The 11,925-nt window shown below is 42.0% G+C and overlaps 1 pseudogene; it reads left to right on the top strand.

Annotated features, from left to right (window-relative positions):
• The first annotated feature begins 11,051 nt into the window (after positions 1–11,051).
• Positions 11,052–11,590, top strand: LOC121149978 (annotated as a pseudogene).
• The last annotated feature ends 335 nt before the right edge of the window (positions 11,591–11,925 follow it).

The following is an 11,925-nucleotide window of genomic DNA, read 5'->3' as shown; positions in this document are numbered from 1 at the left end:
CATACTGAACCAGGAAAAAAAAAAAAAAAACACCTCATTTTATTTGTATAAAATGAACAATTCTTATGTATCTCACAATAGGCACTTAGGAACATAATAATACTTCCCAGAGTACATTCCCTCCTTACCAAGGTTTTCTGCTACACATTTTAAATTTACAATTAAAATTTTCATTGGAAAGGTGATAGGATTTATAGAGATATTCATGTAGAGAAATATATGTTCCATCTGCTGGTTTACTCCCTAAATACCCACCAAGGCCAGAGTTGAGCTGTTGAGGAGCCAGAAGCCAGGAATTTCTTCCAGGTTACCAATATGGGTGCAGATTCCCAAGGCTTTGGTCATCCACGAATGCTTCCCCAGGCCACAAATATTGAGCTGGATTGAAAGTGCAGCAGCCGGAGGGGAACTGGCATCCCTGCAGGATTCCAGGCAATGCAAGACAATGATTTAGCCACTTTGATTTAACATGGGACCCTTTAGTATTCTCACTACCACATCAGCTTGTTTTCTTCACTGGCCTATTTTGATATGCCTAATGCTCTGTGGATGCACCAAATATGTTGCAGAAAGTTTCTCTTAAAACACAAAACGGGGCCCTGCGCGGTGGCGCAAGTGGTTAAGGTCCTCGCCTTGCACGCCCGGGATCCCATATGGGCGCCAGTTCTATCCCAGCAGCCCCGCTTCCCTTCCAGCTCCCTGCCTGTGGCCTGGGAAAGCAGTTGAAGACAGCCAAAAGCTTTGGGACCCTGCACCCGCGTGGGAGACCCGGAAGAGGCTCCTGGCTTCGGATCGGCATGGTATCGGTCATTGCGCTCACTTGGGGAGTGAAACATTGGACGGAGGATCTTACTCTCTGTCTCTCCTCTCTGTATATCTGCCTTTCCAATAAAAAAATAATAAAAATAAATCTTTAAAAACAAAATAAAACAAATATACAAACAAAATGTTATCCTTTCTCATTCCCTAACAGATTCCCATGTAAAGAATCAGAAATCTCTTTCAATATAGGGAGAACAATTTTCCATTTTAATTACCTTGCATGTGATAATATTTGGCTGTCCTGTGTCCAAGTGTTTTGTGCTGAAAGAGTCATGTGGTCCAGGTGTAGGGGTCTGGTTTTGGCTGAATGGCTGCTGGATGATTTTTGAATTATCTTTTTACACCTGCCAAGAAAGAACCAGCGATATCTCTGTGTTTGTCTCCTTGCCCGTTCTGAAGGAGACATCGTCCCTTTCTGAATTTAGCAAAGCCTCTCTTGGAAAGGAATGGAGAACCTGAGAGAACCACATGGACACTCTACATTCTACTACCCCTTCATATCCAGGTATCTCTTCAACATCAACTCACAGATTTTTAGCTCTCCTCCAGGCATGTGTGTCAGGATCTCACATGTTCTTGTTCCAATGTGTGTGATTTTCTAAAACTTTTGATTCTCCAGAAGGCATCCTTAATGTCACGACTTTGTAACAGCAGAGTAAAAATGAAGTTGAGCAACACATTGTTAATAAATATTATCTTCCAACGTGGAAACCAATGCCACAATGAAATTTCCTCAGAGTTTTAGGACCTGTTCTGTTCACTTTGGCTAATGTATATGACATCCTTTGGTACCAAAAGAGCCATCCAGTAATAAAACAGGTTGAGATGGTATCTTGTGAAAGAGTGGAAAGGGACAAGGGAATTCTGTTAAAGATCAGGCTCCACAGGTTTTGCAGTTAGCTGTGCATCTTTGGTTCTGTTTCTGAAGTTCATTTGAGCCTCTGTGTGTGGCTGTGGTGACTGCCTTTCAGAATTCATCTCCAGTGATATGGTGTCTTCCTCCAGCCTGTGATATGTATTAGACCTGTGACATTTGTCATTATGTATTCCTACCAATGTCAGGGACGGTCAGCTCTAGGGATGAGCTAAATGAACTAATTTTAATTGAGGATTTGGGGATAGAGTGACCAAGAGAGAAGGAGATGCAGGCAGACAGAGATGGTGTTCCCTTTATGCTGGTTCATTCCCCAAAAGATCTCAGTGGCTGAGGCCTGAACCCAGGACCATGAATTTCACCTGTGTCTCCCACATGGGGTACAGAGAACTCAAGGTCTTGGACTGAACTCTACAAGCCTCATATGAGCTCTTGGTGGGATTTGGATGGAGGCAAAGCATCTGGGCATGAATGGGTGCACTAATAGAAGAGTCAAATGTCACAATGCACACCCCCCAAACCATTCAGAGATGGTCTCAACAAGAATCCATTGAATTTATCTGCACTATAAGATGCTGAACTCTATGCTGGCAATGAAAGAATCTTGACTGAATTTGAACTTTAAAACTGAAACAAGGTGGAGGAATCCACTATGGGGGGAGGGTATGGGGATGCTTCTGGCGAATCCCAGAACCTATGAGACAGTGTCACATAATGCAATATAATCAATAAAAAAAAATGTGAGGGATTTCCAAGTGCAGACAGGAGAACTATCACAAAACCATGAAGCTTTGAAACAAGGCATGGAGGAAACTGATGATCCAACATATCTGGACCAGCCGCACACAGAGCCAGGGTTCATGATGACTGTGTAATGCAATGAGCGTGGGAGGGGGAGAATAGATGACCACAAACCAGTCCTAGGCCATCATGGCCAAGGTGGATTCCTCCAATCCTATAAAGATTATATAAAAGACTGTGTGATGGAGTCTGCATAGCTGATGGCTTGGTTCTGCATCTGAATGTTCACCAGCATCGTGGGGATGGTGGTGGAGATGAAGCAGACATCCACTGAGGACAGATTGGAGAGGAAGAAGTACATGGACATGTGGAGGTGTGGGTCTGAGAGGATGGCCAAAACAATGATAGGTAGGTTCCCCATGATAGTGACCAGGTACATGGAGAGGAATAACCCTAAGATGCGAGGCTGCAGTGCTGGGTCCTCTGAGAATCCCAGGAGAAGGAATTCTGAAAATTGGGTCTTATTTTCTTCTCTCATAAATTTGATATAACTACAAAATAATAATAATAATAATAATAATAAAAAGAACATGCCACAAGCCTTTATTTCTTACCTGCAATGAATTTTCTATTTCTACTCTTAGTTGAACATTCAATGATTTTATTTGTGTCTATCTCTGCCAAACTAATCAGGAATTATTTTTCCCTCATATCCACACTTTGTCCTTGAAGATGTGTTCTCTTACTTCTGGGAAAAATCCAGTGAATATTGACCATGTTCCAAGCATGTTTTGTGAACAAATTAACAGGACCATATAACAACCTTCTCAATCTGGGCAGCATGGAAACAAATTATCAGAACCCTCAAACATTTTAAGAATAATACTCAAAATATGCACTTACTTTAGAAGCAAAAAACTGCTTGCCATATTTAATCATTTAACAACATGTATTCCTCATGAGACTTCTTGTGATCCCTTAAATATGTAGATTTCCTTATCTATTCACACTGTAATAAACTGAATTAACTTTCAGGGGCCTGCTATTGTGGTGTAGAAGAATGAGTTGCTGTTTGCCATGCCAACATTCTCTATGGATGACAGTTTAGTCCCCAGCTGCTCAGTTCTTGATAGAGCTACCTGGTACAAACTTGTGCAAAGTAGCCGAAAATGGCCCACTGTATCCCTGCGGGAGACACACATGAAGTACCTGGCTCTTGATTTCAGATTGCTTCATGGGTACAGTGAGCCAGGAGATGCAAGAATTTTTCTTTCTTCAACTATGACTGATTTTCAAACACCTACATCAATTGTGAAAAGCTTAGGTATTGGTTCCATTGTCTAGAGAACACTTGAATTGCTTAAGTGTTCTCCCATGGCAAGAAAATGATACACAGTAAAGAAATGAACTAAAAAGGAGAAATCATAGAATGGATGAGTTTTTCTTCGGAGATGACAGACATGATAGGACAGACATGAAAAACAGTGAGGCTACCTGGCTGGCCACACTCCTCTCCCTCCACTCACACTGTCCCAGGGAAGCTTTCAGCTCCAGCTTCTCTTTTTTGTATTGTAGTGTTCTTCTTTCTGTCTAAGATCATTGCACAATAAGCAAAAACACTAAATGTGCAGCAATAAGAAAGAGAACGGACTCATGGAGGTAAAGTTCTTGAATACAGGTGAATCTTGTGAGACCCATAAGGAACAGATGTTTACTTGGTCACCGCCAGGACTGAATTCCAGTGACACACACTTCAGAGAGAGCAAAAGTTAGTAACGAATAGAGAGACATTGTACTCTGAGGGGAAAAAAAATAATATTATTTTGTGATTAAAACCTTCACATGAAAGAATATATCAATAGCAGGAAAGGCAAAAACAGACCAAAAGACCCACAAAATGTAGACTTCATAAAATAAAATAGAAGACAAGATGATTGTGTCTGTTCCCTGTTTATTTAGTCTTGCTGTACAGGTGGCTATCTGCTTTGTCACTTTTTTTGGGTGTCACCTTTCCTTTGTTGGTTCTAACTTTTGTATTTCTTCTTATCTATCACAAATTTACAATGCTAAAATGTAAACAACAGCCCAAGGTAATAATCCACCCAGGGCACTGTCAGATGCACCACTACCCCATTGTTCTCTGTTGGCACTGTTACACATCCAGATCCAAAAGAGCAGGACTGCACCTGCCATGAGAAGTGTTCATTTTCATAAAGAGATGTGAACCCATGTGCATTAAAGAGAGAAAAATCATGAAGACAGTGAAACGTTACATGAGAAACTGCAGCAGGGGACTGAGAGCAGGTGACTTGATGTGGTGACAAAATATAGAACAAGAGAAATCAAAGGAGTTACATTGTTACATAAAATTGGTTATAAACAATCAATACTTAATCGATTCCAATTGCATTATTAATTAAATTTATAAGACCTAGAGATGAGATCACTTCATATGTAACCGAGATGCAAAACTGAAATGTATCATTTGAGCATCTCTAAAGATGCATAGATCGAGTGTTTATGAAGACTATTTGTGCCCAAATGACAATGCAGAACTCCTCCCATTTTGTTACTAACAGAAAAACACTATCAACACAGTGTTGAAGACACAACAATGAAATTCAGTGACATGACAATGATGTGGTACTATGTAGCATGGGCAATGTACTGAATCAATCAGACAGGAAGAATGTGGAGATTGTAAAAGCAGTGGGGCCACATAACTGGAATGACAGATAGACCACCACGTAAGATGCATACATCTTCATACAAGCCCATAGACACACCTGTCCAGAGAGATAACTAGAAAGTAGATAACAGAAATTGGAAAACTCCTATGTATTCACTGCAAAGAATGCAATACATTAAGCAGGGATAACAACACTATGGCTCCACGGTGCAAAAACTAATACCTTGAAAAAACAGTGAAGTAAATGATGGACAAGATCACAAATACATTGAGACTTGCCTATAAGGCAATGACTGTTAGCAGAGTTCATCCCTGTGTTCCTTTATGCACAGGAAATAGTGTTTTTATTCTGAATATCTGGTTCCAGGAAAGATGACTGCAGAATGTGCACCTCGTGCACTGCTGGAACAATGTAAGTGGGCACTCCTCGGTCTCATTCTTTCCTCCTAATCTGCAACAGTACTGAAACATACCAGTGTTAAAACACTGTCTGGGGCCCGGCGCGGTGGCGCAAGTGGTTAAAGGTCCTCGCCTTGCACGCCCGGGATCCCATATGGGCGCCGGTTCTAATCCCGGCAGCCCCACTTCCCTTCCAGCTCCCTGCCTGTGGCCTGGGAAAGCAGTCGAGGACGGCCCAAAGCTTTGGGAACCTGCACCCGCGTGGGAGACCTGGAAGAGTCTCCTGGCTTCGGATCGGCATAGTATCGGCCCGTTGCGCTCACTTGGGGAGTGAATCATCGGACGGAAGATCTTCCTCTCTGTCTCTCCTCTCTGTATATCCGCCTTTCCAATGAAAAAATAATAAAAATAAATCTTTAAAAAAAAAAAAACACTGTCTGCCACTCTGTGTGCACAACAACTGGTTCCTTTATACTCCATCACTGCAACGATGTTTGGACCTAGGTTCCTCACATCACACCTGTTTTTCTTGCTCAAATTAGGTTGCATGATCATCTCTTTAATGCCACTCATCCCTTCACCTTGCTGAATTCACTGAATGCTCTCTTCCTTCTCTGATATACAATAACTTTAATGAATTCATTGCTCCAGCAGGCAAACATACACAGTCATCTCTCAGTTCCTGGATAATGAAGATATTCCCCAGGTAAGCCTTCTAGTTTCCTGTTTGTCTGAACATTTTTTGCACCACATGCAGACCCCTTGGGATCCCTTGGATGGGATCAATTGAAACTAAGTGCACCTGGGTGGTTGTTGCAGAAGAGGGAGGCTTTGGCCCCAGACAAGACAGCTGGAAGCAGTCTTGTCCTGGTTCCTCTCAAGTCTCCCTAACTTCTCCCACACTTATAAGTTTTATCTGCTCAATTCACGGTAGCACATTCTGAGAGGCAGATGTTTACAGCTCCCTGGTGCTTCTCTCTTGGGCACATTTCCCTCTGGTTTCTTCAAACCCTCACCTTACTGTTTCCCTATGGAACTTTGCTTGGTCTACACGGGAAAATTTCTTGTGGGTTCTCTGCTTCTAGGAGATCAGGTATGACATCAGCTAAATTCAGCTTCTATGGCTCCTTCTTAAAGCCTCTTGGTTTCCCAAGGTGTAAGATCCCAGTGCCAAATCTCCACCCTGAATTCATGCTATCTCCAAAGTAAGACCAATGATTGTGTCATAGCTATGTTGCTTGCTGACAACAAGCCTGTGACACACCCTGGAAACACAGTCCCTATCAGCAAGCAGGAGAACCATAACCAGTAGGGATACTGATGGTCACATTCCTTCAATCTATGGTGCTTTTATACACAGATGAAGAAATTTATTGTTTGTCAGCATATAGAAAGTAATCATATCGGTTCCCATTCACTCAAAGTTTGGAAATGCATAGAGATATAGTTAGACATTTTTTTAGATTCAACATATCCCTTAGAGGAGTACGATAGAAGAATTATCTCCCTAAACACATGAAGGAGTTACATTATAGAGTCAGAACTGTCTAGAGCCCGATAACTGATTTGTAAGAGTGTAGCTCTGAAGGAGTTAGAGACCTGCCCAAAGTTGTAATTCAGATAATGGAGGGCTTCGATCAACATCAATGGAGACGGATTTCTATCTCCTATATTTTCGCCTCATGTGGACACTGTGATATATATTCAGGTAATGAACTTCCCCATGTAGAGACATTCTAGAATGGGATGATGGGTTTAGGCCAGAGATGTTGATTAGCATCCCATAGAGCCCAAGAATACTCCTACTCACTTAGCACACATCCCCAATCCTGGCCAGAGTAGTTGATATAGAATTCCCAAATTAGAAATGGCATCTGCATGATGCTGAGTCAAAGGAAAAGCAAGAATGAATGTCCAATGTTGGTAAGAGTGATGCAACTTTTAGAAACAGATCTGACGAAGAGTCACAGTGCATGGTAAGGAACAACAGAGATGTGGGAAGAAAACCGAATGTCCTAATACAAGATGATTTACTAAACTCTGACATGGTGAAAGAACATTGGCTATTAACAAAGCAATGGGGAGGTAGGCTATAGGCTTGACAGATTCACTTACATGTGTTTGTTGACTTCCGTCATTGCTCCAACGCGCGCGCACACACACACACACACACACACACACACACACACACACACAGATACGCACACACACACACATAGGACTGATATGCCAAATGATAATAATTTCAAGTTGAAAAGGATAAAATCACAGCAACAATAAACATACTCCAGTCCCTGAATAAAGGGTAAATCACAGCTAAGGCAAATGGCATTGGGTAAATGCATGTCTATCCCAAAAATATATTCAGTTCCATCAATTATGAAATAACTGAAGTGATTCAATATAGTTCTTTTGTGCATCTTCCCCATTGGCTTCCCATAGTTGGGATCAATAGTTATGCAGAAGTGACACTCCAATGCAGGTAGAATACAAAAATCTTTTGGTGTGGATCTATCGCACGAGCTATAAATATCCATGCTTTGAAAATAGAAATAGTAGTGGTGGACATATGATGTTTCATTTAAGATGCCACTGTGGGTTGGACGGTGAGTGTGAGTGAGTGTTCAGTATTGTGGCATAGTAGGTTAAGCCACTGCCTGCAACATCCTATGTAGGTGCCAACTTGAATCATGCCTGCCTCACTTCCTAGAAAACTCCATGCTACTGCACCTGGTAAAGCAGCAGAAACTGACCCAACCACTTGTGCCCTGCACCCATAAGGATGTCTGGTGTGAACATACTCATGGCTTTAGTGTGGCCCACTACTGTGTCTACAGTCATCTGGGGAGTGAGCCAGGGGATGGAAATTCTCTCGCTTGTTCTCTCTGCCTTTAAATAAATAAATAAATAAATAAATAAATAAATAAATAAATACTTCCAAACAAGTGCACCCTGTCGCCACCCAGCAACGACACTAAAAACACAAGGCTTACTCTTGAGGGTCTGGGAAAGGCTGGGACCGCAACCGGACCCCTCACTGCCAAAAGCAGCTATGTTTAAATCCTTCTCTCTGCTGTCCCTGTCCCCATTGGTCTCAGCTTCCCTCCCCACTTCTCTTGCCCTCTTTCGTCCACCCTTTTCCTGTTCTTCCCATACCCTATGCTGCATTTCTCCGTTCTTGACCCTTTACTTAGGTCTTACTGCTTCTGTACCGCTTTATCCCTCTCTGCCGCCTTTCCAGCCCTCTCCGCTTGCTCCAGCCCTTATTCCTTTCCCCGTCTGTTTCCTCCGCCCTATTCTACTCATTCCGGCTCTCATTATCCTCCCCGTCTTCCTCTGTCAGCATCTTCCTCGCTTCTGCCAGCTACTTTTAAACCGTCCTCTACCAATCGCTTCTCCCCATGGGTCCACTTGGCGCTATGTGATAGGCTAGTAACAATGACATAATCACAGTGAAGGCATCAGCCTATCCCTGTGACTTCCTGTTTACCTGCTGGCAGGACCAACTCTGGTTCCTGGCCCTGGACCAGCCACCATCTTGTGAAGGCCCCTTCCAACCCCAGGAGCGACTTTATCACCATGCTTCCCACAGAACCCCTAACCTGCTACCTGCTAGGATGGGCATCAGCAGGAAGCTGAAAGAGCAGCACAGCTGGCTTCCTGAATGTTGAGTCCCTGGGAAGTTGGGGATTCTTAACTGCTCCTTGACATCCATGTCATCATCTGTGAATCTCCTAATGATCACACACACATTCCTGAGAAAACAAAAACTGTATTATTTCTCTTTGAGTCTTTGAGATGCAAATATCTAAAACCATAATACAGATACAGCTTTGGAAAATGTTCAAAAGACACTAGGCTTCAGAAATAATAAGGCCATAACAAATTGTGTGTAGGAAATAGGTCTGTAACAGGACTCCTCCCATATATCCTACAGAAAAAAAAAAAACACTCAGAATGCAATTGAGACCTAAAACTAGTAGAGCAAAACCTAGAGCAGTTACTGTAAGACACTGACCTAGGTAAGATTAACAAACACACAGTCATATAGGCAAAAAGCAAAATAGAATCTGACATTATCTAGAAGTTTCTGCACAGGAAACGAAGAATTAATAAAGTCAACATCCTGGTGACAGAATAGGAGAAAATGTTTGTAAACCAAGCAGGTCTTTAAAGAATAATATACAGTACAAAGAAAGTTAAATAACCCAAGTTAAAAAATGAGCTATATGTCTGTCATGAGGTTTCAACTGGCAAACCCTCAAATTACAAATGCCATTGTGCCATATGGATGACGGTTTGTGTCCTGGCTGCTCCATACCCCATCCAGTTTCCTGTTATGTCCTGAGAAATCAGAGGAAGATGATCCAAAGATTTGGGACTGCACCCATTTTGGAGACCCAGAAAAAGCAACTGGTTCCTGGCTTCAGATTGGCTGAACTGCAGCCATTGTGGCCATTTGTGGAGTGAATCAACAGATGAACAACCTTTCTCTATTTCTTTTCTCAGTGAGTCTGCTTTCCCAATAAAAATTGCTTTCAAGAAGAATTGAGCCACCTTTATGAATAGATATACTTAGAGAAAGGAATAAACATGAATGACACTTGAAAAGTTGCTCAGCATCATTTTCTACCTGGGAAATGAAAATAAAAGCCACAGTGTTATAGCACATTGTTGGAGGACATTGTGACCCTAGAAGGTCAGCAAGCACAAGATTGCAGTTCACTAGACAGTATTTGCATGAGAACAGCCAAATGGCTAGGGGAGATAATTTGTATAAGTTGAGTAAACAGCATGTAAATGAGAACACTTGGTGGAATATACAAAACAAAAGGAATTCCAATCAAGAGTATGGAAACAGTTGATAGGTTTTGTTGATGAACTCAATACTTCCTCCCCTACCCCATATGGACTCTCAGTGTATAAAGTCTGATGCCCCTAATAAACTTCGGCTTTGACCATCAGGATCCTCACATGTGATTATAGGCTCCGTGCACCAAGTCCATTGCTGCAGGACAGAAACAGCACATCACTCTAGTTTGAATGGCTGTTACCCAAAAATTCAAAAACATACAATGTTGGCCTGGTTGCAAAGAAAAGAGTACCCTAATACACTGTTTAGGAAATATAAATTAGCATGATCTCTATGGAAAACACTCTATAGACGGTTCAAGTGAAACTTGCATGGACCTAGAGTGGGGCCAAGGCATCTCACTTCTGGGTAGACAGGCAAAGGGAATGACACAGTGTAGGATCAGAGATTCCTGTGTTCCCATGTCTGTAGCAGGTCAGTTCACAAAAGAACCATGTGAAGTCAAGCTAGATTTCCATCAACTGAGGACAAAATGTATGGATTAAATCTCTACACACTCAGAAGACGTATTCATGTATTCATATGTATTTTGCTTATATGTTAATACATGAATTATTCAAATTATATTAAATATTAAACTATATATTAAATTAAATTATACACATCATATTAATTATAGCATAAATGTTTATATAACATATGATATAGGCTTTTCGATCTGCCATCTGCGGTGGGGCCGCTGCCACGATGCAGATCTTCGTCAAGACCCTCACGGGCAAGACCATCACCCTCGAGGTTGAGCCCTCGGATACGATAGAAAATGTAAAAGCCAAAATCCAGGATAAGGAAGGAATTCCTCCGGATCAGCAAAGACTGATCTTTGCTGGCAAGCAGCTGGAAGATGGCCGAACTTTATCTGACTACAACATTCAGAAGGAGTCCACTCTGCACCTGGTGCTGAGACTCCGTGGTGGTGCCAAGAAAAGGAAGAAGTCGTACACCACTCCCTAGAAGAACAAGCACAAGAGGAAGAAGGTTAAGCTGGCTGTCCTCAAGTACTACAAGGTGGACGAGAACGGTAAAATCAGCCGCCTGCGTCGCGAGTGCCCCTCTGACGAATGCGGTGCCGGCGTGTTCATGGCCAGCCACTTTGACAGGCATTACTGCGGCAAGTGCTGTCTGACCTACTGCTTCAACAAGTCTGAAGACAAGTAACTGTATGAGGAATCAATAAAAGGCTGACCAGCAAAAACAAAAACAACAACAACAAAAAAAACATATGATATAGGATACATGACATATGATATTTATGTAACATATATATATATATATATTTGCAATAGCTGCATACAAAGTGGCTATAACACAACATTAGATACGCAAGTTTCTGACTGTCCTTTCTAATGGAAAGTGTTACACCAAATCCGTTGTAATTCTTGCACTTGCCGCAGCCCACAGAGAATGCAGCTCCACTTTTTCACCGAGAAGTTTCATGTTGTTCCTCCTGCTTGGGGGCTAGCATCACTGTTATAGCATCATTGTGTTTATCTGTATTTCTACGTACCAGAGGTATCATCAGGATTATAC

The sequence above is a fragment of the Ochotona curzoniae genome, unplaced genomic scaffold, assembly GCF_017591425.1.
Source record: "Ochotona curzoniae isolate NIBS_2020 unplaced genomic scaffold, NIBS_Ocur_1.0 scaffold_4921, whole genome shotgun sequence".
NCBI lineage: Eukaryota > Metazoa > Chordata > Mammalia > Lagomorpha > Ochotonidae > Ochotona > Ochotona curzoniae.
Note: the sequence above shows the minus strand (reverse complement) of the source record. Positions and strands in the feature narration are given on the sequence as shown.